The sequence below is a fragment of the Oncorhynchus mykiss genome, chromosome 14 (assembly GCF_013265735.2).
Source record: "Oncorhynchus mykiss isolate Arlee chromosome 14, USDA_OmykA_1.1, whole genome shotgun sequence".
NCBI classification, from domain to species: domain Eukaryota; kingdom Metazoa; phylum Chordata; class Actinopteri; order Salmoniformes; family Salmonidae; genus Oncorhynchus; species Oncorhynchus mykiss.
In genome coordinates, this window is record NC_048578.1 from 30,018,272 (window position 1) to 30,045,091 (window position 26,820).

Consider the following 26,820-nt stretch of genomic DNA (forward strand, 5'->3'; position numbering starts at 1 on the left):
ACACAATTGGAAAGAATTAACAAAAAAACAGAGCAAACTAGAATGCTATTTGGCCCTACACAGAGAGTACACAGTGGCAGAATACCTGACCACTGTGACTGACCCAAAATTAAGGAAAGCTTTGACTATGTACAGACTCAGTGAGTATAGCCTTGCTATTGAGAAAGGCCGCCATCACAGCAGCAATATTTGTGACCTGTTGCCACAAGAAAAGGGCAACCAGTGAAGAACACACACCATTGTAAATACAACCCATATTTATGCTTATTTTATCTTGTGTCATGCCAATAAAGCCCTTGAATTGAACATTTGGAGAGAGAGAGAGAGAGAGAGAGAGAGAGAGAGAGAGAGAGAGAACAGAACAAAACAGAACTCAGGGGAATCGTCCATGTAACAAAAGATCAACATTCCCCTTCTGCTACCATTTCTGTCAAGCCGTCTACACATACAGATTGATGCATACGTTCGATAAGTCCTAAGTATCCACCACACCGAATGCAAAGTAACTGCCTCTGCAACGCTGCACGGCCTTTCATTGGAAATGAATGTAATTCTGGTGTACCAAAATGCAATGACACTGTCAGTGTGTTGGAAACCTTAGAGGACAGGGGACTATTCTATTACAGTACAAACCGGTTTTAGGGCCAGACTCACAGACGAGCCTACGGGTTGTAGGACCTGTGTAGAATGACTGGATTTCTCGTTAACACTACTTTACCACTCAGAAATGTAGGGAATGTGACTTCACCCCTTCACCTATCACACCTCTCTACACAAACAAGCTAGGTCTACCTCTGAACTCCTGGGTGTGTTGAACATGGTTTTACTGAGGTCTGCATATATCGAAATAGTTTACAAACACAATGATATGCTGCTGCTGTTAATGTGATGACAGGACTAACACAATGTGATGACAGGACTAACACAATGTGATGCTGCTTTTAATGTGACTACAGGACTAACACAATGTCATGCTGCTGCTGTTAATGTGACTACAGGACTAACACAATGTGATGACAGGACTAACACAATGTGATGCTGCTGTTAATGTGACTACAGGACTAACACAATGTGATGCTGCTGCTGTTAATGTGACTACAGGACTAACACAATGTGATGCTGCTGTTAATGTGACTACAGGACTAACACAATGTGATGCTGCTGTTAATGTGATTACAGGACTAACACAATGTGATGGAGCTGTTAATGTGACTACAGGACTAACACAATGTGATTCTGCTGTTAATGTGACTACAGGACTAACACAATGTGATGCTGCTGCTGTTAATGTGACTACAGGACTAACACAATGTGATGCTGCTGTTAATGTGATTACAGGACGAACACACTGTGATGGTGCAGCTGTTAATGTGACTACAGGACTAACACAATGTGATGCTGCTGCTGTTAATGTGACTACAGGACTAACACAATGTGATGCTGCTGTTAATGTGACTACAGGACTAACACAATGTGATGGTGCTGCTGTTAATGTGATGACAGGACTAACACAATGTGATGCTGCTGTTAATGTGACTACAGGACTAACACAATGTGATGCTGCTGCTGTTAATGTGACTTCAGGACGAACACACTGTGATGGTGCAGCTGTTAATGTGACTTCAGGACTAACACAATGTGATGGTGCAGCTGTTAATGTGACTACAGGACTAACACAATGTGATGCTGCAGCTGTTAATGTGACTACAGGACTAACACAATGTGATGGTGCAGTGGTTATTGTGACTACAGGACTAACACAATGTGATGGTGCTGCTGTTAATGTGACTACAGGACTAACACAATGTGATGGAGCTGTTAATGTGATGACAGGACTAACACAATGTGATGGAGCTGCTGTTAATGTGACTACAGGACTAACACAATGTGATGGAGCTGTTAATGTGACGACAGGACTAACACAATGTGATGGTGCAGCTGTTAATGTGACTACAGGACTAACACAATGTGATGGAGCTGTTAATGTGACTACAGGACTAACACAATGTGATGGAGCTGCTGTTAATGTGACTACAGGACTAACACAATGTGATGCTGCAGCTGTTAATGTGACTACAGGACTAACACAATGTGATGGTGCAGCTGTTAATGTGACTACAGGACTAACACAATGTGATGCTGCAGCTGTTAATGTGATTACAGGACTAACACAATGTGATGGAGCTGTTAATGTGACGACAGGACTAACACAATGTGATGGTGCAGCTGTTAATGTGATGACAGGACTAACACAATGTGATGCTGCTGCTGTTAATGTGATTACAGGACTAACACAATGTGATGCTGCTGTTAATGTGACGACAGGACTAACACAATGTAATGGTGCTGCTGTTAATGTGACTACAGGACTAACACAATGTGATGGAGCTGTTAATGTGATGACAGGACTAACACAATGTGATGGTGCTGCTGTTAATGTGACGACAGGACTAACACAATGTGATGCTGCTGTTAATGTGATTACAGGACTAACACAATGTGATGGTGCAGCTGTTAATGTGACTACAGGACTAACACAATGTGATGGAGCTGCTGTTAATGTGACTACAGGACTAACACAATGTGATGGTGCAGCTGTTAATGTGACTACAGGACTAACACAATGTGATGCTGCAGCTGTTAATGTGATTACAGGACTAACACAATGTGATGGAGCTGTTAATGTGACGACAGGACTAACACAATGTGATGGTGCAGCTGTTAATGTGATGACAGGACTAACACAATGTGATGGAGCTGTTAATGTGATGATAGGACTAACACAATGTGATGCTGCTGCTGTTAATGTGACTACAGGACTAACACAATGTGATGGTGCAGCTGTTAATGTGATGACAGGACTAACACAATGTGATGGAGCTATTAATGTGATGACAGGACTAACACAATGTGATGCTGCTGCTGTTAATGTGACTACAGGACTAACACAATGTGATGGTGCAGCTGTTAATGTGACTACAGGACTAACACAATGTGATGCTGCTGTTAATGTGATGACAGGACTAACACAATGTGATGGAGCTGCTGTTAATGTGACTACAGGACTAACACAATGTGATGGAGCTGTTAATGTGACGACAGGACTAACACAATGTGATGGTGCAGCTGTTAATGTGATGACAGGACTAACACAATGTGATGCTGCTGCTGTTAATGTGACTACAGGACTAACACAATGTGATGGAGCTGTTAATGTGACGACAGGACTAACACAATGTGATGGTGCAGCTGTTAATGTGATGACAGGACTAACACAATGTGATGGTGTTGCTGTTAATGTGATTACAGGACTAACACAATGTGATGGAGCTGTTAATGTGACGACAGGACTAACACAATGTGATGGTGCAGCTGTTAATGTGATGACAGGACTAACACAATGTGATGCTGCTGCTGTTAATGTGACTACAGGACTAACACAATGTGATGCTGCAGCTGTTAATGTGACTACAGGACTAACACAATGTGATGGAGCTGTTAATGTGACTACAGGACTAACACAATGTGATGCTGCTGTTAATGTGATGACAGGACTAACACAATGTGATGGCGCTGCTGTTAATGTGATTACAGGACTAACACAATGTGATGCTGCTGTTAATGTGACGACAGGACTAACACAATGTGATGCTGCTGTTAATGTGACGACAGGACTAACACAATGTGATGCTGCTGCTGTTAATGTGATGACAGGACTAACACAATGTGATGGTGCAGCTGTTAATGTGACTACAGGACTAACACAATGTGATGCTGCAGCTGTTAATGTGATTACAGGACCAACACAATGTGATGGAGCTGTTAATGTGATGACAGGACTAACACAATGTGATGGAGCTGTTAATGTGATGACAGGACTAACACAATGTGATGGTGCAGCTGTTAATGTGATTACAGGACTAACACAATGTGATGGTGCAGCTGTTAATGTGATTACAGGACCAACACAATGTGATGGAGCTGTTAATGTGATGACAGGACTAACACAATGTGATGGAGCTGTTAATGTGATGACAGGACTAACACAATGTGATGGTGCAGCTGTTAATGTGACTACAGGACTAATCAATAAAAAACTAACAGACATGTTATTTGCCTTCCCACTATTCTGGCCAGTAGGGAGAATGGAGGGGGGGGGGGGGGGGGGGGGGCTTTGTCCCTTTCAGTTAAAACACACACACACACACAAACACACACACACACACACACACAGTGGTTGGTTGTGTGTATCAATGGACAAGGAGACAGTGGCAGAGGATGAGTCCCGTTAAAACAACCGTACACCTCTAGGTTATACAGGGTTCTGTGGCTTTAGGGCTCGGCCTAATCACAGCTAAATAGGACAGATATGTAGCAGCAACACGCAGGGTGAACTCAACACACACATACACAGCATCTTTGGTTCTCAGGGAAACAGGACTGAGATTGTCCAGGCTAGCAGACATATAATGAGCCATAATTCCCCCAACAAAATCAAGACTGTGAGCAGGAAATCACATCACAGTCCCAGTAACAGGCTAAGTTAATAAAGGAAGGAACAGAACAGAAAGGACAAACATCTCATTAACTTAGAGAGTGTGAACATGAACCTGGAGAGAGAGAGAGAGAGAGAGAGAGACAGAGAGAGAGAGAGAGTCAGAGAGAGAGAGACAGAGAGAGAGAGAGAGAGAGAGAGAGAGAGAGAGAGAGAGAGTCAGAGAGAGTCAGAGAGAGACAGAGAGAGGGAGATAGAGAGAGACACAGAGAGAGACACAGAGAGAGACACAGAGAGAGACACAGATAGAGAGAGAGAGAGAGATTGAATTGAGAGGAGGAGAGAGTAGAGAGAGAGAGAGAGAGATTGAATTGAGAGGAGAGAGTAGAGAGAGAGAGAGAGCGAGAGAGATTGAATTGAGAGGAGGAGAGAGAGAGAGAGAGAGAGAGAGAGAGAGAGAGAGATTTAATTGAGAGAGGAGGAGAGGGTAGAGAGAGAGAGAGAGAGAGAGAGAGAGAGAGAGAGCGAGAGAGAGATTGAATTGAGAAAGGAGGAGAGTAGAGAGAGAGAGAAGGGGTGTTGTGTCTGAAAAGGACTCCATTGTTTCCTGCTGCATGGGAACAGGTTCACATAGGAGTCAGTGTTCTGTGATTACAGCATTAGACACTGATCTGATAGCGTGGAGTGTTTCCCATGTCAACCGGCTACACTAAGGCCCATACCTGAACTAGCAAACCTTAGCCTCTATCACCTCACACTGTCAGAAGTATTAGAGAGAAATGGAGGGGGGGTGAAAGAGAGAGAGAGGAAACATGAGGATGTGTGTTGACCTTGCTGTACTGGTCTTGTTGTATGAATCACAGAGAACCCACAGAGAGCCCACAGAGAGCCCACAGAGAGCCCACAGAGAGCCCACAGAGAACCCACAGAGAACCCACAGAGAACCCACAGAGAGCCCACAGAGAGCCCACAGAGAGCCCACAGAGAGCCCACAGAGAACAGAGGATGAGTCCGGTGGGAACAGAATGGTTGCAGACGCCACAGGACTTTGAGAGAGAACCACCTTCCAGATGGTAGACACAGGGCCTGACTTCTAATCTCACTTGTCATCACGCTTCAGTGAACAAATGGGTGAACAATCACCGGGGGAATTCCTAACGTAAAACGAGCCTTCTGTCGTAACCCTATAGAATGTAGCCCAAATGAATGAAGGACTATTGGCAGGCAACAGCGAGACTTGTGACAGTGTATAAAATACATTAAGATGCTCAACAGGAGTTCAACTTTAAACCTCATTGTTAGCTATTGAGGTCTAAACATCTCTCCATGGGCTTCTGAATTCCCTATTAACAACTGTGCTATTAGCAACAGTGGTTATACCAACAGAGGCAACAGTGGTTATACCAACAGAGGCAACAGTGGTTATACCAACAGAGGCAACAGGGGTTATACCAACAGAGACAACAGGGGTTATACCAACAGAGGCAACAGGGGTTATACCAACAGAGGCAACAGGGGTTATACCAACAGAGGCAACAGGGGTTATACCAACAGAGGCAACAGGGGTTATACCAACAGAGGCAACAGTGGTTATACCAACAGAGGCAACAGGGGTTATACCAACAGAGACAACAGGGGTTATACCAACAGAGGCAACAGGGGTTATACCAACAGAGGCAACAGGGGTTATACCAACAGAGGCAACAGGGGTTATACCAACAGAGGCAACAGGGTTTATACCAACAGAGGCAACAGTGGTTATACCAACAGAGGCAACAGTGGTTATACCAACAGAGGCAACAGTGGTTATACCAACAGAGACAACAGGGGTTATACCAACAGAAGCAACAGGGGTTATACCAACAGAGGCAACAGTGGTTATACCAACAGAGGCAACAGGGGTTATACCAACAGAGGCAACAGTGGTTATACCAACAGAGACAACAGGGGTTATACCAACAGAAGCAACAGGGGTTATACCAACAGAGGCAACAGTGGTTGTACCAACAGAGGCAACAGTGGTTATACCAACAGAGGCAACAGTGGTTATACCAACAGAGGCAACAGGGGTTATACCAACAGAGACAACAGGGGTTATACCAACAGAGGCAACAGGGTTTATACCAACAGAGGCAACAGTGGTTATACCAACAGAGGCAACAGTGGTTATACCAACAGAGGCAACAGTGGTTATACCAACAGAGGCAACAGTGGTTATACCAACAGAGACAACAGGGGTTATACCAACAGAGGCAACAGTGGTTATACCAACAGAGGCAACAGTGGTTATACCAACAGAGGCAACAGGGTTTATACCAACAGAGGCAACAGGGGTTATACCAACAGAGACAACAGGGGTTATACCAACAGAGGCAACAGGGGTTATACCAACAGAGGCAACAGTGGTTATACCAACAGAGACAACAGGGGTTATACCAACAGAGGCAACAGGGGTTATACCAACAGAGGCAACAGTGGTTATACCAACAGAGACAACAGGGGTTATACCAACAGAGGCAACAGGGGTTATACCAACAGAGGCAACAGGGGTTATACCAACAGAGGCAACAGGGGTTATACCAACAGAGGCAACAGGGGTTATACCAACAGAGACAACAGGGGTTATACCAACAGAGGCAACAGGGGTTATACCAACAGAGGCAACAGTGGTTATACCAACAGAGGCAACAGTGGTTATACCAACAGAGGCAACAGGGGTTATACCAACAGAGGCAACAGGGGTTATACCAACAGAGACAACAGGGTTTATACCAACAGAGGCAACAGGGGTTATACCAACAGAGGCAACAGGGGTTATACCAACAGAGGCAACAGGGGTTATACCAACAGAGACAACAGGGGTTATACCAACAGAGGCAACAGGGGTTATACCAACAGAGGCAACAGTGGTTATACCAACAGAGGCAACAGGGGTTATACCAACAGAGACAACAGGGTTTATACCAACAGAGGCAACAGTGGTTATACCAACAGAGGCAACAGGGGTTATACCAACAGAGGCAATAGGGTTTATACCAACAGAGGCAACAGGGGTTATACCAACAGAGGCAACAGTGGTTATACCAACAGAGACAACAGGGGTTATACCAACAGAGGGAATTTGCATATGTTCTTTCCTGCTAGTCAGTGAATGAGGATGTTGTTGTGATAAATACAAACTACTGCCTCAGTAATGGCGTCACCCACTCAGCTCGGGATCAAAGATTAAGTGAAAAATTGCCCATTCATTTCATTCACAAATGAGCTTCCTGGACTAAAAGTTATTTCCAACGACTCCCCATGACCCTCACAGCTTTAAAAGTCTTGTTTACTAAAGCCACAACATGAAACACAACAACATAAACATGTCTGCAGGATCTTTACGGGTCTCCTCTAAACTCAACTCTGTGATGTGTATTATTAGTTTAACTGTACAGATCCAGATTTTCATTTCTAACCTGATTTTTTATTCACTGTCAACTGTACAGTGAAGTGTCTTAAAACACATTGAAATAACACACTATGAACTCTATTCTACTACAACTCGTGCCTGCGACACTACAGTACTGCTGCCATAATGATACCTTGTCAATCTGACCTTATATAACTAAATAAACCAAATGAAATTGTTCACCTGTCAGTGAATTCAGCTGTGACTTCAGTTCTCTACTCCTGGTCCCACACACAGCCTCTCTCTCTCTCTTCTCACTGTCTCTCTCTCCCGTAAACACACACACCCAGCCTCTCTCTATCCCATAAACACACACACAACTTTGCTCTCGCTCATTCCGGCTCTACCACCTGACTTCCTCTCTCTAGTGCTCTGTGATGGGACGGAGGGGCTGACCTACAGGCCAGACACGACTACTAATCCTCTTCTCCTCTTGTCTTCTCTCCTGTCCTCTCGTCTTCTTTAGGGGACAGTAAGGTCAGACCTGTTCTTTGGTACCTTTCCATCGCTCTCCTCTTCTCCTCATCTGGGGCGGCAGGGTAGCCTAGTGGTTAGAGCGTTGGACTAGTAACCGGAAGGTTGCAAGTTCAAACCCCCGAGCTGACAAATCTGTTGTTCTGAACAGGCAGTTAACCCACTGGGCCGTCATTGTAAATAAGAATTTGTTTAGTTCAACTTGCCTAGTTAAATAAAGGTTAAAAAAATCTGTCCCCTCCTTCCTGTCTCTCTTCTCCTTTCCACCTCTCCTCTTCCCTCCCTCCACTCCACTCATCTCATCTCCTTTCCACCTCTCTCCTCTCATTTTTTAAAATTATTTTTTAAATAATGACAATACTGAATGAACACTTATTTTAACTGAATATAATACAACAATAAGACAAATGTAGCCTCAAATGCAACGGACTTGTATAAGTAGTGGGTGCGGAGTCAGGCAGGGAACAGAGGGTAAAGGACAATTGTTTTTTATTCCAGCGCAGGAAAACGGTCACGCCAAAACACCAGGTGCATAACAAAGACCGGCCCAAAAACAGGACCCAACCAGTCCGGAGAAAAACAAGAGAATCACACAAACACAAACATCAACAGAGGAAATCAGCCCGCACAAAAGCAGGCGGGCATCACCGGCTTCAATAGCCCAACTAAAACCTAAACAAGAAACAGGTGTAACCAATAAGACAAAACCAACAGAAAAGGAAAAGGGGATCGGTGGCAGCTAGTAGACCGGTGACGACGACCGCCGAGCGCCACCCAAACAGGAAGAGGAGCCAACTTTGGTGGGAGTCGTGACATCAAATAAATAATGAAACATGTTCAATTTGGTTTAAATAACCAAACAGGTCAGGGACAAAGTTGGTTTAAAAAATGCAAAAACTAAGTGTTGGAGAAGAAAGTAAAAGTGCAATATGTGTCATGTAAGAAAGCGGGGTCGAGACCCAGGGTCTCGAGCTTAATGACGAGTTTGGAGGGTACTATGGCGTTGAATGCTGAGCTGTTGTCGATGAACAGCATTCTTACATAGGTATTCCTCTTGTCCAGATGGGTTAGGGCATTGTGCAGTGTGATTGTGTCGTCTGTGAACCTATTGGGGCGGTAGGCAAATTGAAGTGGGTCTAGGGTGTCAGGTAGGGTGGAGGTGATATGATCGTTGACTAGTTGTGGACAGGTGTCTTTTATACTGATAACAAGTTCAAACAGGTGCCATTAATACAGGTAACGAGTGGAGGACAGAGGAGCCTCTTAAAGCAGAAGTTACAGGTCTGTGAGAGCCAGAAATCTTGCTTGTTTGTAGGTGACCAAATGCTTATTTTCCACCATAATTTGTAAATAAATTCATTAAAAATCCTACAATGTGATTTTCTGGAAAAAAAATGCTCATTTTGTCTGTCATAGTTGAAGTGTACCTATGATGAAAATAACAGGCCTCTCTCATTTTTTTAAGTGGGAGAACTTGCACAATTGGTGGCTGACTAAATACTTTTTTGCCCCACTGTATTGTACTCTATACCATCTACTGCATCTTGCCTATGCCGTTCAGTCATCGCTCATCCATATATTTATATGTACATATTCTTATTCATTCCTTTACACTTGTGTGTATAAGGTAGTTGTTGTGAAATTGTTAGCACAAGCATTTGGCTAAACTCACATTAACATCTGCTAACCATGTTCATGTGACATATTACATTTGATTTGATTTATAAAACATTTGATCTCAAATCCAAAATGTTTTGGAACATTTTCAAATGATGTTGACTACTTTAACCTTTTTGGGATAGGAGGCAGCATTTCACTTTTGGATGAATAGCGTGCCCAGAGTGAACTGCCTCCTACTCTGTCCCAGATGCTAATATATGCATATTATTAATAGTATTGGATAGAAAACACTTTGTTACTAAAACTGTTTGAATGATGTCTGTGAGTATAACATAACTCATATGGCAAGCGAAAACCTGAGAAGAAATCCAACCAGGAAGTGAGAAATCTGAGGTTGGTTGATTTTCAACCCAGTCCCTATTGAATTCACAGTGAGAAATGGAAGAAGTTGCACTTCCTGGGGCTTCCACTAGACTTTTTTGAGGATTCTACTATAAAGGAGGGGCTCATGAGAGCTCTTTGAGTCAGTGATCTTTCAGGGTGTCTCAGGCTTGTGACGCGCGCTCCCGACAGAGTTTGCTCTCGTTCCAGTGCTTTTCTTCAGACAATGAAATTCTCCGGTTGGAACCTTATTGATGATCTTTGTTAAAAACATCCTAAAGATTGATTCCATACATCGTATGGCTTGTTTCTACGACCTGTAACATAACTTTTCGAGTTTTTGTCTGGACGAAGTGCTCGCACCTCATGAAGATGGATTACTGGGCTGAACACGCTAACAACAAGTGGCTAAATGATGGACTTTATGGAACAAATCAGTCATTTATTGTCGAACTGGGATTCCTGTGAGTGTCTTCTGATGAAGATCATCAAATGTAAGTGAATATTTATAGTGTTTTTTCTAACTTCTGTTGACTCCAAAATGGCGGATATTTCTTTGGCTGGACTGGGCTCTGAGCGCCGTTCTCAGCTTATGCTTTTTTCGTCAAGTTTTTTTTAAATCTGACACAGCGGTTGCATTAAGGAGAAGTCTTTAATTCTGTGAATAACACTTGTATCTTTTATCAATGTTTATTATGAGTATTTCTGCAAAATCACTGGATGTTTTGGAATCAAAACATTACTGCACGTAACGCGCAGTAAACTGCGATTTTTGGATATAAATATACACATTATCGAACAAAACATACATGTATTGTGTAACATGATGTCCTATGAGTGTCATCTGATGAAGATCATCAAAGGTTAGCGATTCTGCTTTTTGTGACTCCTATCTTTGGCTGGGAAAATGGCTGTGTTTTTTAAACTTAGCTATTACCTAACATAATCATATGTTGTGCTTTCGCTGTAAAGCATTTTTGAAATCGGACACGATGGGTAGATTAACAAGATGTTTATCTTTCATTTGCTGTATTGGACTTGTTAATGTGTGAAAGTTACGTATTTCTGAAAAATATTTTAGAATTTTGCGCACTGCCTTTTCACCGGAATGTTGTCGAGGGGTTCCGCTAGCGGCCTGCCCTAGATAGGTTAAAGTCTTCTTCTCCGGAACCGCTGGATCGATTGGCACCATCTTTTCCAGGACTCCAGCTCAAACAATATGGCCGCTATGAGCCATTGAGATAGAATTAACGTTTTTTCCTGTTCAACAGCGCCACCATGCGGCCAAACTGAACCATACTTTACGGGTTAGCTAGTATATCCCTGAGCATGTGTGCCAAATGGCATCACTCTGAGTCAAACAGATCAAGCGATATTAACATGTGCCCGTTATAGCGCCACCGTGTGGTCGATATGAATGTGCTTGCATATGTTGAGTCTTGACAGTGTTTGGAGCATGTGTACCAAGTTTTGTTACAATACAAATATCTGTGTCTGATTTATATGCCTTTATGAGCCTGACCACACCCATGTGAATGTTTATTGGTCAGTAGTGGCCATGTTGTTTGACATACTAATCTGGAAAATATTGCGTTGTGAAACCTCGGCCCATAGATGCGATATATTAAGTTTTGTGCAGACTGGTCATTCAGTGCCAGAGGATTAGCGATTTAAGTGCAGAATTTACAGGTTCTTAAGCAAATGTATTCCTTGTGAGGAGAGGGACCTAAGTACTGAATTTCATAACTCTATGCTACACGGGGTGAGGGGCTGAGCTTTTAAAGTTTGTATTTTCAATCGCTTGTGATAGCGCCACAATGTGGCCAGTTGGCATGGCATTGCATGACAGGGTGTGGCCCTTGGCCCTTTACCATCATGCCAGGTTGTAAGGCTTTACCTAGGCCTTACCATGTCATGAGAATGTTAATCTTGTCACCAATATTTGGTGGAACCAGAATAATAATACTAATAATATACGCCAACAAATACAATAGGGTTTCACCCAGCCTTGCTGCTTGAACCCCTAATTACAACGACCTAATATTAGAAACCCCATGAAGCAGTTTTTAAGTAGGGGTGTAATGGGCATTCAAACAACAACAGGTGCCTTGTGCAGCTGCAACTGAGCAGCACCGCAATGATTAACCTGGGTGTGTCTGTGCCCTGTATCAGAGAGTCAAACGAGAGAGAGAAAACAGCTCAACTCAAGCTTGTTTTCCAAGTCACTTCCAAGAAGTGGTACATTCAGTATTAACACCAGTAGGCAGGTCTTTAATCACAGCGACAGACGGGTTTCTCAGCGGGATAAAGGCAGGGCGTCAGAGGAGCACAGCAGTAGAGGATGGCACACTAGTGAAAGCAGTTTAATCTCCTCACAGTCACCAAGCAGCACAATACTTTCCCTGGGACTAACATACACACACACACGCACACACGCACACACGCAAACAAGAACACTATTTAGCCCTAAACAGAGAGTACACAGTGGCAGAATACCTGACCACTGTGACTGACCAAAAATTAAGGAAATCTTTGACTAATGTACAGACTTAGTGAGCATAGCCTTGCTATTGAGAAAGGTCGCCATAGGCAGACCTGGCTCTCAAGAAAAGACAGGCTATGTGCACACTGCCCACAAAATGAGATGGAAACTGTTTATTCCAACAGGTCCCAGACGTGCTCAATGGAATTGAGATCTGGGCTCTTCACTGACCACGGCAATCTGTTTATTTGGTTAATTATTTCACTTGCTTTGGCAATGTTAACATAAGTTTCTTATGCCAATAAAGCCCTTTGAATTGAATTGAAATTGAGAGAGAAACAAAGACAGAGAGAAAGAGAGAGAGAGAGAGAGAGAGAGAGACAGAGAGAGAGGTTATCCAATTACATTGAATGAACTACAGGACAAAATACAAACCCTCAAACCCAAAAAGGCCTGTGGTGTTGATGATATCCTCAATGAAATTATAAAGCATACAGACCACGAATTCCAATTGGCTATACTTAAACACTTTAACCTTTTATGGCTGCAGGGGCAGTATTGAGTAGCTTGGATGAAAAGGTGCCCATTGTAAACGGCCAGCTCCTCAGTCTCAGTTGCTAATATATGCATAGTATTATTAGTATTGGATAGAAAACACTCTAAAGTTTCCAAAACTGTCAAAATATTGTCTGTGAGTATAACAGAACCGATATTGCAGGCGAAACCCTGAGGAAAATCAAAGCAGGAAGTGGCTTCTATTTTGAAAACTCCATGTTCCATAGCCTCCCTTTGCTCTATTTAAAGGGATATGAACCAGATTCCTTTTCCTATCGCTTCCTCAAGGTGTCAACAGTCTTCAGACGTAGTTTCAGGCTTTTATTTTGAAAAATGAGCCAGAACGATAACATCGCGTCAAGTGGTCACATGAGTTTTGCTCGCGCAACAGAGTTTGGATAGGGATTGCTTTTCCCTCTCCTACTGTGAAAGACATTTGCTGTTGATATATTATCGATTATATATTTTAAAAACAACCTGAGGATTGTTATAAAAAACGTTTGACATGTTTCTGTGGACATTATGGAAACTATTTGGAATTTGTCTGCGTTGTCGTGACCGCTCTTTCCTGTGAATTTCTGAACATAACGCGACAAACAAACAGAGGAATTTTGGATCTAAAAATTATCTTTATGGAACAAAAGGAACATTTGTTGTGTAACTGGGAGTCTTGTGAGTGAAAACATCCATAGATCATCAAAGGTAAACAATTAATTTGATTGATTTTCTGATTTTCGTGACCGAGCTTCCTGATGCTAAGTGTACTTAATGTTTTATCGTGCGATCGATAAAATTACACAAATGCTTGGATTGCGTTCACTGAAAAGCATAATTTCAAATTCTGAAATGACAGGTAGATTAACAAAAGGCTAAACTGTGTTTTCCTATATTGCACTGATTTCATGAATATAAATATTTATAGTAATATTTATTGTATGTAGCGCTATGCTATTCAACGGTTGTTGATGACACTTATCTCGATATCGGGATTGCAGCCATAACAAGTTAACATCATCCTCAGCTCTGGCATCTTCCCCAATATTTGGAACCAAGGACTGATCACCCCAATCCACAAAAGTGGAGACCCATTTGACCCAATAACTACTGTGGGATATGCGTCAACAGCAACCTTGGGAAAATCCTCTGCATTAACATTAACAGCAGACTAGTTAATTTCCTCAGTGAAAACAATCTACTGAGCAGATGTCAAATTGGCTTTTTACCAAATTACCACGTATTCACCCTGCACACCCTAATTGACAAACAAACAAACCAAAACACATTTGTTGATTTAAAAAATGATTTTGACTGAATTTGGGATGAGGGTCTGCTATACAAAGTGATGAAAAGTGGTGTTGTGGGGGTAAACATATGACATTATAAAATCCATGTAAACAACAAGTGTGCGGTTAAAATTGGCAAAAAAACACACATTTCTTTCCACAGGGATGTGGGGTGAGACAGGGATGCAGCTTAAAGCCCCACCCTCTTCAACATATATATCAACGAATTGGTGAGGGCACTAGAACAGCAGCACGGCCTCACCATACTAGAATCTGAAGTCAGATGTCTACTGTTTGCTGATGATCTGGCACTACTGTCACCAACCAATGAGGAGGGCCTACAGCAGCACCTAGACCTGGGCCCTGACAGTAAATCTCAGTAAGACCAAAATAATGGTGTTCCAAAAAAGGCGCAGTTGCTAGGATCACAAATACAAATTCCATCTAGACACCGTTACTCTAAAGCCCACAAAAAACTATGCATACCTCGGCCTAAACATCAGCGACACAGGTAACTTCCACAAAGCTATGAACGATCTGAGAGACAAGGCATCATCAAAACAAACATAAAAATCGACATACAAGTTAGGATCTGGCTAATAATACTTTAATAAGTTATAGAACCCAATGCCATTTATGATTGTGAGGTCTGGGGTCCGCTCACCAACCAAGAAATCACAAAATGAAACAAACACCAAATTGAGACTATGCATGCAGAATTATGTACAATTATCCTCTGGCTACAACGTAAAACACCAAACAATGTATGCAGAGCAGAATTACGCCAATATACTGTCATGACAGGGCCCTAATTTGGATATAGCAAGCACCAACTATCTCTCTCTCACCACCTCTCTCTTCCCCCTACACCCAGGCTCTGTTATCTCAGGTCGTAAATTCCTGGAGGAGACTCTCTCCGTCATGCAGTATAGAGAGAGTTAGTTCAGTTCACAGTAGAACGAAGGAACTTCTTCTACATCACAGAACTTGAGAACTGAACAATGTCCATGTTTTGGAGAAGTCGTAAACGGTCGGTGGAGAATCTGAGGCTTGCATCTAATTATTGTATAAAATGAACGAGTAAAGATGAAACTATTTGTGAAATTGTGTGATGTGATTTTAAACCGTTAATGTGAGAGAATTGTATTTCTGTTTAAAGTTTCACTAAGTCATTGGGCCGCCCCCATGTGCACAGACATCGATCTGGCATCATGGGATAGCCTTTTCTGCTGTTCCGAATAAAAAACCCAACTAGAGAAGCCCACTTCAGACCATGCATACCTTGATTACCGAGAGGGCTAAGGTTTGAGTAGAGACCATGCGTACCTTCAGTATAAGCTGTTGTAACGGTTGCTAAACTCTGAGACTATCGATACTGACAGAATAAGAGCAAATCTTCGATACCAAGTACTAGTCTGCAGCTAGAATTTATGTCGACTGAATGCGAAGACCGACAACCGCAGAAACATCGATTCTATAAGAACAGAAAACTTTCCAACAGAAAAGGACGATTCCAACAGAGATCACGATGACACACTGAGCGTAAATATATATATTGATTACAATTATTCCCGAATGAGTGAGCGTTCATGTGCAAAGGATTAGCATTTAAATTATTATAATTATCAACTGTGTAGTGACTTTTGTCTTTCGCACCCTTCTCAGTCCCTTTGTCTACCAAGCCGCAATACCAGTTTGGCCCACTAGGGCACATCACCTATCATTTCTTTGTAACCATACCTACTGTTTGTTTGTTACGCATTTCTGTGAATATTTAGTTAGTTAGTAAATAAATTATTAAGATTGATGTATGTTTGATTCATAGCAAAGACTGGGTTCGTGCAGGTAACCAACAATTTACGACGTTTGGAATGAGACTAACGTGAGGTAAATAATAATTCATTAATTAGAAGACTAATTGATCAGATATTAAAATATCTGAAAAGTTATATTAGGAAAATTATAACTTTGTAATCTCAAGATTTTACTTGGTGCACCGACTTCCTAGTTAATTACAGTTAGTTAGTTTAATCACGTAATAATAATAATTACAGAGGATTGATTTGATAAAATAATAGTCTTCACTTTAATGATGCAAAAGACACGACAATACGCTAATTATCAAAATCCAGAAAAGAGCTGTTAGATTATACAACATTGCAATTTATTGCCCTGGCCACATCTGCAGTCCTCATGCCTCCTTGCAGCATGCCTAAGGCACGTTCACAGAGATGAGCAGGGACCCTGGGCATCTTTCTTTTGGTGCAGAGTCAGTAGAAAGGCCTCTTTAGTGTCCTATGTTTTCACAACTGTGACCTTAATTGCCTACCGTCTGTAAGTTGTTAGTGTCTTAACGACCGTTCCACAGGTGCATGTTCAATAATTGTTTATGGTTCATTGAACAAGCATGGGAAAGTGTTTGGGAAAGTGTTTAAACTCTTTACCATGAAGATCTGTGAAGTTATTTGGATTTTTACGAATTATCTTTGAAAGACAGGGTACTGAAAAGGGAAGTTTTTTGTTGTTGCTGAGTTTATATTTGAAAATAATTTCCACACTGCCCACAAAATGAAGTGGAAACTGAGCCGCACTTCTTACCCTCCTTCCAAATGTATGGCCATGTTAGAGACACATATTTCCCTCAGATTACACAGACTAACAAAGAATTTGAAAACAAATCCAAGTTTTATTAACTACCATATCTACTGGGTGAAATTCCACAAGAAAAAGGAAACCAGTGAAGAACAAACACTATTCTAAATACAACCAATATTTATGTTTATTTATTTTACCTTTTATACTTTAACTATTTTCACATCATTACAACACTGTATATATACATAATATGATTGAAATGTCTCTATTCCTTTACTGTTTATTGTTTACTGTTTATTTCACTTTAATGTATCTATTTTATTGCTTTGGCAATGAAAACATATGTTTCTCATGCCAATAAAGTCCATGGAATTGAATTGAGAGCAGCAGTGTTCTGACAGGGTGGTTAGTGTGTTGATTAGCAGGCTGTGTGTACAGACACACACACACACACAGGCCACACACACACACACAGTAATACAACAGTCAGCTAGTGGTACTGCTGCTGTGCTGAGAGGAGAGGGACAGCTAGTGGTACTGATGTTGTGCTGAGAGGAGAGGGACAGCTAGTGGTACTGCTGTTGTGTTGTGCTGAGAGGAGAGGGACAGCTAGTGGTACTGCTGTTGTGCTGAGAGGAGAGGGACAGCTAGTGGTACTGCTGTTGTGCTGAGAGGAGAGGGACAGCTAGTGGTACTGCTGTTGTGTTGTGCTGAGAGGAGAGGGACAGCTAGTGGTACTGCTGCTGTGCTGAGAGGAGAGGGACAGCTAGTGGTACTGATGTTGTGCTGAGAGGAGAGGGACAGCTAGTGGTACTGCTGTTGTGTTGTGCTGAGAGGAGAGGGACAGCTAGTGGTACTGCTGTTGTGCTGAGAGGAGAGGGACAGCTAGTGGTACTGCTGTTGTGCTGAGAGGAGAGGGACAGCTAGTGGTACTGCTGTTGTGTTGTGCTGAGAGGAGAGGGACAGCTAGTGGTACTGCTGTTGTGCTGAGAGGAGAGGGACAGCTAGTGGTACTGCTGTTGTGCTGAGAGGAGAGGGACAGCTAGTGGTACTGCTGTTGTGTTGTGCTGAGAGGAGAGGGACAGCTAGTGGTACTGCTGCTGTGCTGAGAGGAGAGGGACAGCTAGTGGTACTGATGTTGTGCTGAGAGGAGAGGGACAGCTAGTGGTACTGCTGCTGTGCTGAGAGGAGAGGGACAGCTAGTGGTACTGCTGCTGTGCTGAGAGGAGAGGGACAGCTAGTGGTACTGCTGTTGTGCTGAGAGGAGAGGGACAGCTAGTGGTACTGCTGTTGTGCTGTGCTGAGAGGAGAGGGACAGCTAGTGGTACTGATGTTGTGCTGAGAGGAGAGGGACAGCTAGTGGTACTGCTGCTGTGCTGAGAGGAGAGGGACAGCTAGTGGTACTGCTGCTGTGCTGAGAGGAGAGGGACAGCTAGTGGTACTGATGTTGTGCTGAGAGGAGAGGGACAGCTAGTGGTACTGCTGCTGTGCTGAGAGGAGAGGGACAGCTAGTGGTACTGCTGCTGTGCTGAGAGGAGAGGGACAGCTAGTGGTACTGCTGTTGTGCTGAGAGGAGAGGGACAGCTAGTGGTACTGCTGTTGTGCTGTGCTGAGAGGAGAGGGACAGCTAGTGGTACTGATGTTGTGCTGAGAGGAGAGGGACAGCTAGTGGTACTGCTGCTGTGCTGAGAGGAGAGGGACAGCTAGTGGTACTGCTGTTGTGCTGTGCTGAGAGGAGAGGGACAGCTAGTGGTACTGCTGTTGTGCTGTGCTGAGAGGAGAGGAGAGGGACAGCTAGTGGTACTGCTGTTGTGCTGTGCTGAGAGGAGAGGGACAGCTAGTGGTACTGCTGTTGTGCTGAGAGGAGAGGGACAGCTAGTGGTACTGCTGTTGTGCTGTGCTGAGAGGAGAGGGACAGCTAGTGGTACTGCTGTTGTGTTGTGCTGAGAGGAGAGGGACAGCTAGTGGTACTGCTGTTGTGCTGTGCTGAGAGGAGAGGGACAGCTAGTGGTACTGCTGCTGTGCTGAGAGGAGAGGGACAGCTAGTGGTACTGATGTTGTGTTGTGCTGAGAGGAGAGGGACAGCTAGTGGTACTGCTGTTGTGCTGAGAGGAGAGGGACAGCTAGTGGTACTGCTGTTGTGCTGTGCTGAGAGGAGAGGGACAGCTAGTGGTACTGATGTTGTGCTGAGAGGAGAGGGACAGCTAGTGGTACTGATGTTGTGCTGAGAGGAGAGGGACAGCTAGTGGTACTGCTGTTGTGCTGAGAGGAGAGGGACAGCTAGTGGTACTGATGCTGTGCTGAGAGGAGAGGGACAGCTAGTGGTACTGCTGTTGTGCTGAGAGGAGAGGGACAGCTAGTGGTACTGATGTTGTGCTGAGAGGAGAGGGACAGCTAGTGGTACTGCTGTTGTGCTGAGAGGAGAGGGACAGCTAGTGGTACTGCTGCTGTGCTGAGAGGAGAGGGACAGCTAGTGGTACTGATGTTGTGCTGAGAGGAGAGGGACAGCTAGTGGTACTGATGCTGTGCTGAGAGGAGAGGGACAGCTAGTGGTACTGATGTTGTGCTGAGAGGAGAGGGACAGCTAGTGGTACTGATGCTGTGCTGAGAGGAGAGGGACAGCTAGTGGTACTGCTGCTGTGCTGAGAGGAGAGGGACAGCTAGTGGTACTGATGTTGTGTTGTGCTGAGAGGAGAGGGACAGCTAGTGGTACTGCTGTTGTGTTGTGCTGAGAGGAGAGGGACAGCTAGTGGTACTGATGTTGTGCTGAGAGGAGAGGGACAGCTAGTGGTACTGCTGTTGTGTTGTGCTGAGAGGAGAGGGACAGCTAGTGGTACTGCTGCTGTGCTGAGAGGAGAGGGACAGCTAGTGGTACTGATGTTGTGCTGAGAGGAGAGGGACAGCTAGTGGTACTGATGTTGTGCTGAGAGGAGAGGGACAGCTAGTGGTACTGCTGTTGTGCTGAGAGGAGAGGAGAGGGACAGCTAGTGGTACTGCTGTTGTGCTGTGCTGAGAGGAGAGGGACAGCTAGTGGTACTGCTGCTGTGCTGAGAGGAGAGGGACAGCTAGTGGTACTGATGTTGTGCTGAGAGGAGAGGGACAGCTAGTGGTACTGATGTTGTGCTGAGAGGAGAGGGACAGCTAGTGGTACTGATGTTGTGCTGAGAGGAGAGGGACAGCTAGTGGTACTGCTGTTGTGTTGTGCTGAGAGGAGAGGGACAGCTAGTGGTACTGCTGTTGTGCTGAGAGGAGAGGAGAGGGACAGCTAGTGGTACTGCTGTTGTGCTGTGCTGAGAGGAGAGGGACAGCTAGTGGTACTGCTGTTGTGCTGAGATCTTGTAGCGTCATACCCAAGAAGAATCAAGGCTGTAATCGCTGCCAAAGGTGCTTCAGCAAAGCACTGAGTCTAGGGTATTGTGTGTAAATTAAAAACTAATATTAAATAATAATACTAAAGCCTACTAAAGCCTAAATAGCCTAAATAGTAATACTAAAGCCCCTTCCCTCAGCTGTTCTTTTCTTCCCCGAATCCCGGATTGCACCTTTAATTTCATGACTAAAGTAACAGTGTATTGAAATTGCAAGCCGTGCCTTTAATAAGCTACCTTGCTGGTTAACTTTTTTCCTTCTCATCAAAAGATTTGCAAGAGCAAATAGCTGTCTGAGGGACAGGGAGATATCAACCATGGTCTCTCCTAGCTGTCTCTCCTTAAATCTTCAGGGGAGGCATTTCTGGAGAGAGTGAGGAGTCCAACCAGAGACAGCACATAGTTCATCACTTCTCACCTGACAGTGTGTGTGTGTGTTTGTGTGTTCCATCAATCAGCAGTACTCTCTCAGCCCTCTACTCCCAAAGCTCATTACCTCACCATGACCAGGCTTGTTGTCAGTGAGAACCCCTTCAGCTAGCTATCTATCCAGCCAAGCTACAGGTCAATATATTCAGGTTCTGTCAATCAATAGAAAACATAGCTGTTGTGTGCCTTTTGAGATAGAGAGCGTGCGCGCGAGAGAGAGCTAGAGTGCGAAAGAGAGATACAGAGAACGAGAGAGAGAGTATTCTGTGAGTTCAGTGTGCACATTGTACCCAAACATTAACAGCAGACCACATCACAGTCTGACTCTGAACACTACAGGGGCACAACAGACCACCTACAGCTGCCAGAGGAGACGGATGGAGCCAAAAACACTAAGGCTGACACACACACACACACACACTTCACCAGAGAGGAGTTGTGTTGTTGTAGAGGTCAGGCTCAAATAAACTGCTTTTTTGGACCATAAAAATACATTGAATGGAACCTATCTGGCAGAAAAGCAACGCGTCTACTTTACTAGCATGATACGCGGACCATTAATATTCTAATGTATAAATTGCCATTTTACAGGTGCCAATAATGTCAACAGGGCTTCAGGTGATTCGAGTCCACAAAGCTGGAGGGACGTGGGCTGCACTTCGCTTCCTTCATCTATTTGCTCAATAAAACCGGTCGGGAATCCTGTAAAATTGGCAGGTTGACTGAGTACGCCACAAATGAAGTAGGGGATCCGACGCATTCCAGGCCCCGGCAGTGAGTTGTGAATATGAGTTAAACAAAGAGAACGGGGTAATCATGTAACTAACTGGTTTTAAATTGCAGCTTTAATTTGGCGATATTTGCTGGACACTGGCGATTAGCCTCGGTTGCGGTGTATTTCACATTTTATTAACTAGGCTAGATTAATCGGCCCCGTGAATGTTCGACAGGGACGTCGGTATGCGGGTAAAAACTGCAAAAACTTCTGAATAGTATGTCAATTAGCCAGTGATCTAACCGGTGTAAAACGTCAGTTATAAGAAGAACGTAGGTCAACCCTTACGAAAAAAAGATTGCAATCAGAGTGCAGTATAACTGCAGAATGCATTATAACTGCGGTATGCTGCAAATACTGCGTCCAAAATAAGAGTTGCGTTTACATCAGTCATTTTGCAGTGTAACTGCAGTGACGGTGCTGTATAACTGCACTTAAACAATCGAATTCTGCAATTACTGCGTCCAAAATACCACAGTCGACTGCAATTACTGCGTCCAAAATACCACAGTCGACTGCAGTTACTGCACTTTTACTTCAGTTTCAAAACGGCAATCTTTTTTTGTCAGGGAAAACTGGTCAACATTTGTGGTTGTGGGAGCAGCGTGTATTCTAGCTGCTGCAAGACAAGACAAGACAATACAAATTGGCGCTTACCATATTTTGCATGCAGATTCTTTCTCAGGCAATAGATGTTTCGTGTGGTAGCCAATCAACTGAATAGCTATCTAATCTGTTGTTTCAAGTTGGCATCTCTCGGGACTTTGCAGAGAAGGCAGATTTTCGCTATGACCACTGCAGAATGAACCACTGCCGCCTGCTCGTTGTCTCTTTCCCTCTCTGTGATTTGAACGGACTGCGAAGGGGGAGGCATAGGCTGAAGGGAGAGAATCGAACCCGGACTGTCCTGTGCTGGTGCTACGAGTATAAACTGGAACACTGGCGCCACTTAGTGGCAGAATCAATTCAATTCAAGGGGCTTTATTGGCATGGGAAACGTGTTAACATTGCCAAAGTGAGGTAGATAATATTCAAAAGTGAAATAAACAATAAAAATTAACAGTAAACATTACACATACAGAAGTTTCAAAACAATAAAGACATTACAAATGTCATATTACATATATACAGTGTTTTAACAATGTACAAATGGTTAAAGGACACAATATAAAACAAATAAGCATAAATATGGGTTGTATTTACAATGGTGTTTTTTGAATCATTCATTGACAGGCATTTGGGAAAGGATCATCTCTACATACTGTACCATAGAGCAGGGGTTCCCTAATTCGGTCCCGAATCGCGGCAAAGGTAAGAATCTCTGGATTAAATATCTAATGTTAGCTAAATTTAGTAATGAATAAATTGGCTACATTTCTTTACATTTACATTTCTGTGAACTGTCTTGTGTAAGTTTTAAATTGACACAATACCTGTTAGCAAAGATGTCAGCTAGAGGTGACGTGCAGAAGCTTGCTGGGATTTGTAGTCTTGCATGATGTCTACTTTGATGCTAATTAGCGTTTTCGATTCTGAGAGTAAATAGAGCCAAATATATTGATAAAAGTCACCTTGTCCGAGAGAGATTTAAATGGTTATCAAAACGTCACGCCAGGGGAAGTCTACACAAAACACAGCCATTATTTCTAAAATTCCCTATGGGAAAAATTAATGGTGGAAAAAAACGGTTGGAAGCATTTCCCTGTTTGACCACTAGGGTTGGGGTCCACACAATACACAACCTATGGAGATCCTATAGTTCACTATTCTATATGCTTTCTATGTAGTTCTATTACAAAACCTACCAAACACACCCAAATAAAGTGGGATAAAGTTCCTAAGATTCTTAACAGTGTTGTCCCCTGCTGTGTGTGTGTGTGTGTGTGTGTGTGTGTGTGTGTGTGTGTGTGTGCAGGGCATAGGCTTGGACACTGGGTGGTTCGGAAGACTGGTGACCAGAGGTGAGTAAACAAGGTCAGGAACCCCCCTCGCCCGGTGTTCCTCACTGACACACAAACATACGCACACACACACACCAGACTAGGCTGGTGGGAGGAACTATAAGAGGACAGGCTCGTTGTAATGATATGAATGGAACAGAGTTAAACATTTGGTTTTCATATGTTTGATGTAGGACCATTCCAGTCCAGTCTTAACAATGAGCCCCTCCTTCTATAGCTCTTCCCACCAGCCTACTCTGACACACACACACACACACACACACACACACACACAGTGTGTGTATCAATGTAGCTGTGTGTGTTTCATAATGGAGTGTTTCTGGTGAGGGTCAGTTCCAAGGCTGTTCTGAGCAGTCCTACACCATCATGGTGCTGAACCAAGGCAAGGTCTACCACATTCAGATACGTCACCAAGGCAACACATAACACCTGGGCACCGGTCTCATGGGTAGCGAGGTCCCTTGCTCCGTCAAGGGATTCCCTCACAAACAAGAATTCAACTTCTTTTTTTGAAATTATTTTATTGAACAGATGGTGAGAGGAAGACTGTGGGAAAAGATAGAGGTCTTGTGAAAGAGCATGAGGTGGGATTTGAACCAATACCGAGACTGATGGAGGCTGCGTCATTACCACTAGACCAGCCCGGGGAATTCAAGACTGTTCAGCTAACATGCTGACCAGACCGGACACGTCGCGTGTGTCACAAAATACATTTAGAAATCCATGTTAGTCAATTATTATTCCGTGTTAGCATACAAATGCAATTAAACATGGGTCTATCTTTCAGGCACTTTTATCTAAAGGAGCTTAGACTTTACAAACGGATCTGGGGCGAGGCTGTAGGGTTTATTGGCTGTGCAAGGAGAAACACCACCCACTTGTTGACTTGATGCCTTAACACATCATAAACTAACCAATGGGCCTTTCCATTCTATCCTGCAGCAGTTTCCCAGGAGTTAAGGAGATGATAGACCATACCACACACACACCTCTGCTGCTCATAAACATGGAGAGGACCTGGAGCACAGAGCCAGTGCTGCCTGCTGCACCCTGCACCTCTCTGACCAGAACCAGCAGTGCAGGAGACACAGTGTGTGTGTGTGTGGTAGGGAGATGCACAATGAAAAAAATATGACATAAAGTAGCTTTTATTGTGTAGTATTCAAATCACAGTTGAAGGTTTATTTTTATAATGTTAATGTTTGAAGTTGCACATCAAGTTAAATGTAGTGAAGTTGTATACATTACACTGATCTTGATCTATAATTTTTCAGTTTTGATCATTAAACTCAGAGAATAAAGGTAAAATAAAATAAATGTATGTTTGGACTATTTCCTGTTGAGCCTACCCAGTTTTATAACCCACCCACCAACTCCACTCTCCTCTTCTCTTAATCTTCTCCTTCTTCACATTTCCATTTTCTCCTTCTTCCTCCCACTCCTCTTCTACCTCCCCCTGTTCTACATCCCCCTCTTCTTCCTCATCCTCCTCTTCTACCCCCCCCTTTTCCTCCTCCTCTTCCTCCCCCTCCTCTTCGACTTCCCCCTCTTCTTCATCTTCTTCCTCCCCCTCTTCCTACTCCTCTTCTACCCCCCCCCTCATCTACCTCCTCCTCTTTCTCCCCTCCTCTTCTACCTCTTCCTCTACCTCTCCCTCCTCATCTACCTCTTCCTCTACCTCCCCCTCCTCATCTACCTCCTCAACTTCCTCCCTCTCTTCTTCTTCCTCCTCTTCTACTTGTACCTCCCCCTCTTCTTCCTCCTCCTATTCTTCCTCTTCCTCTTCTTCTTCCTCCTCTATATATTATTTTCCTTTACTTTGCCATGTTCATCCTCTCCTTCTCCTCTCCTCCCTCACTCCTCAGCCTGAGGTCCAGGCTTGGGCCAGGTCACCCCCTGTTCCACTCTGTTCAGAGAGGCCATCTTTTCTGGGTGTCTGAAGCACACGATCAGGTCACACTGTGTCAGCTGGGTCCGACCTGAGATACACAACAGAAGAACATCTAATATATCCCTGTTCTAACTAAATCCAATCCAATACAAAAGGAGAGCTCAATGATTTTCTTCTTATAGGAAACAAACAAGAAACCCCATAAGAGAATCAAGAGGGGAAATGTCTACCAGTTCATTATGTATAATAAGATACAGATTGAGATTAAGATGGCATATTATTGATGTGTCCCAAATAGTACACTATTCCCCATACACTGCCCTACTTTTGACCAGGCTCCATATGTCTCTGGTCAAAACTAGTGCACTATGTAGGGAATAGGGTGCCTTTTTGGGACATAGCCTCACTGTTGTAGTGATGAACGTTTGTTTGCCAACTATCCGTCTCCTTTGGCAGAGACACAGCTTCATGTCTTCACATCAAATCATCTCATAATCAGTCTGACTGTCATAGCCTAGACACATCTCCCCATATCTAACACATCAACTGGGGGCCCATCCTATCCAAAGGCCATCGATAAGCCACATGCCAAATTCTGACACGTTGAACATCTGAACATCATGGTTGAATTGCACAGCGGTTCGTTGGCTAGCGGGTCGAAATTCTATTTTGGACGCGCAGGAGGACGCATTTCAGAGTTAACACAACAGTTTCATCACTCGATTTGCATAGTATCTACACATTAGAACGCCGATTGAGTCCCAAATTACACCCTATTCCAATAGTGCACTACTGTTGACCAGAGCCCTACAGACATACGTACATGCCAGTCTGTCCAGACGCTCAGACATGGAGTCCAGCCCCTTCAGAATGTGGTCCAGTTCTGTTCACCCTGTTCTGTTCTCCTCTCTCTTCTCTCCATCTGAAGCCCCAGTCAACTAGATTACATTCAGTCAGTACAACAGTATTCACCCTGTTCTGTTCTCCTCTCTCTTCTCTCCATCTGAAGCCCCAGTCAACTAGATTACATTCAGTCAGTACAACAAAGTCATGTCAACCT

General features: G+C 43.7%; 1 protein-coding gene and 1 long non-coding RNA gene across 5 annotated transcripts in view; one reads left to right on the plus strand and one right to left on the minus strand.

Moving 5' to 3' along the window:
• LOC110489108 (NEDD4-binding protein 3-A) overlaps window positions 1-22,775 on the minus strand; it is a 71,874-nt gene extending 49,099 nt beyond the window's left edge. The window contains exon 1 of one of the 3 annotated variants that reach the window (XM_036943279.1): window positions 22,566-22,775. The gene's annotated coding sequence lies outside the window, so the exon portion shown is untranslated. Of the gene's footprint in view, window positions 1-8,129; window positions 8,241-22,565 lie in introns of those variants that run through there. The other 2 variants (XM_036943281.1, XM_036943280.1) reach the window with 2 other exon arrangements.
• LOC110489109 lies at window positions 21,389-25,193 on the plus strand. Of its 2 annotated transcripts, none has more exons than XR_002468524.2 (4): window positions 21,389-21,943; window positions 23,142-23,219; window positions 23,824-23,869; window positions 24,812-25,193. It is a non-coding gene; the product is annotated as an uncharacterized LOC110489109 (long non-coding RNA). The 2 variants fall into 2 exon arrangements; XR_002468523.2 differs by having other exon boundaries at window positions 21,398-21,907.
• Window positions 25,194-26,820: the final 1,627 nt, after the last annotated feature.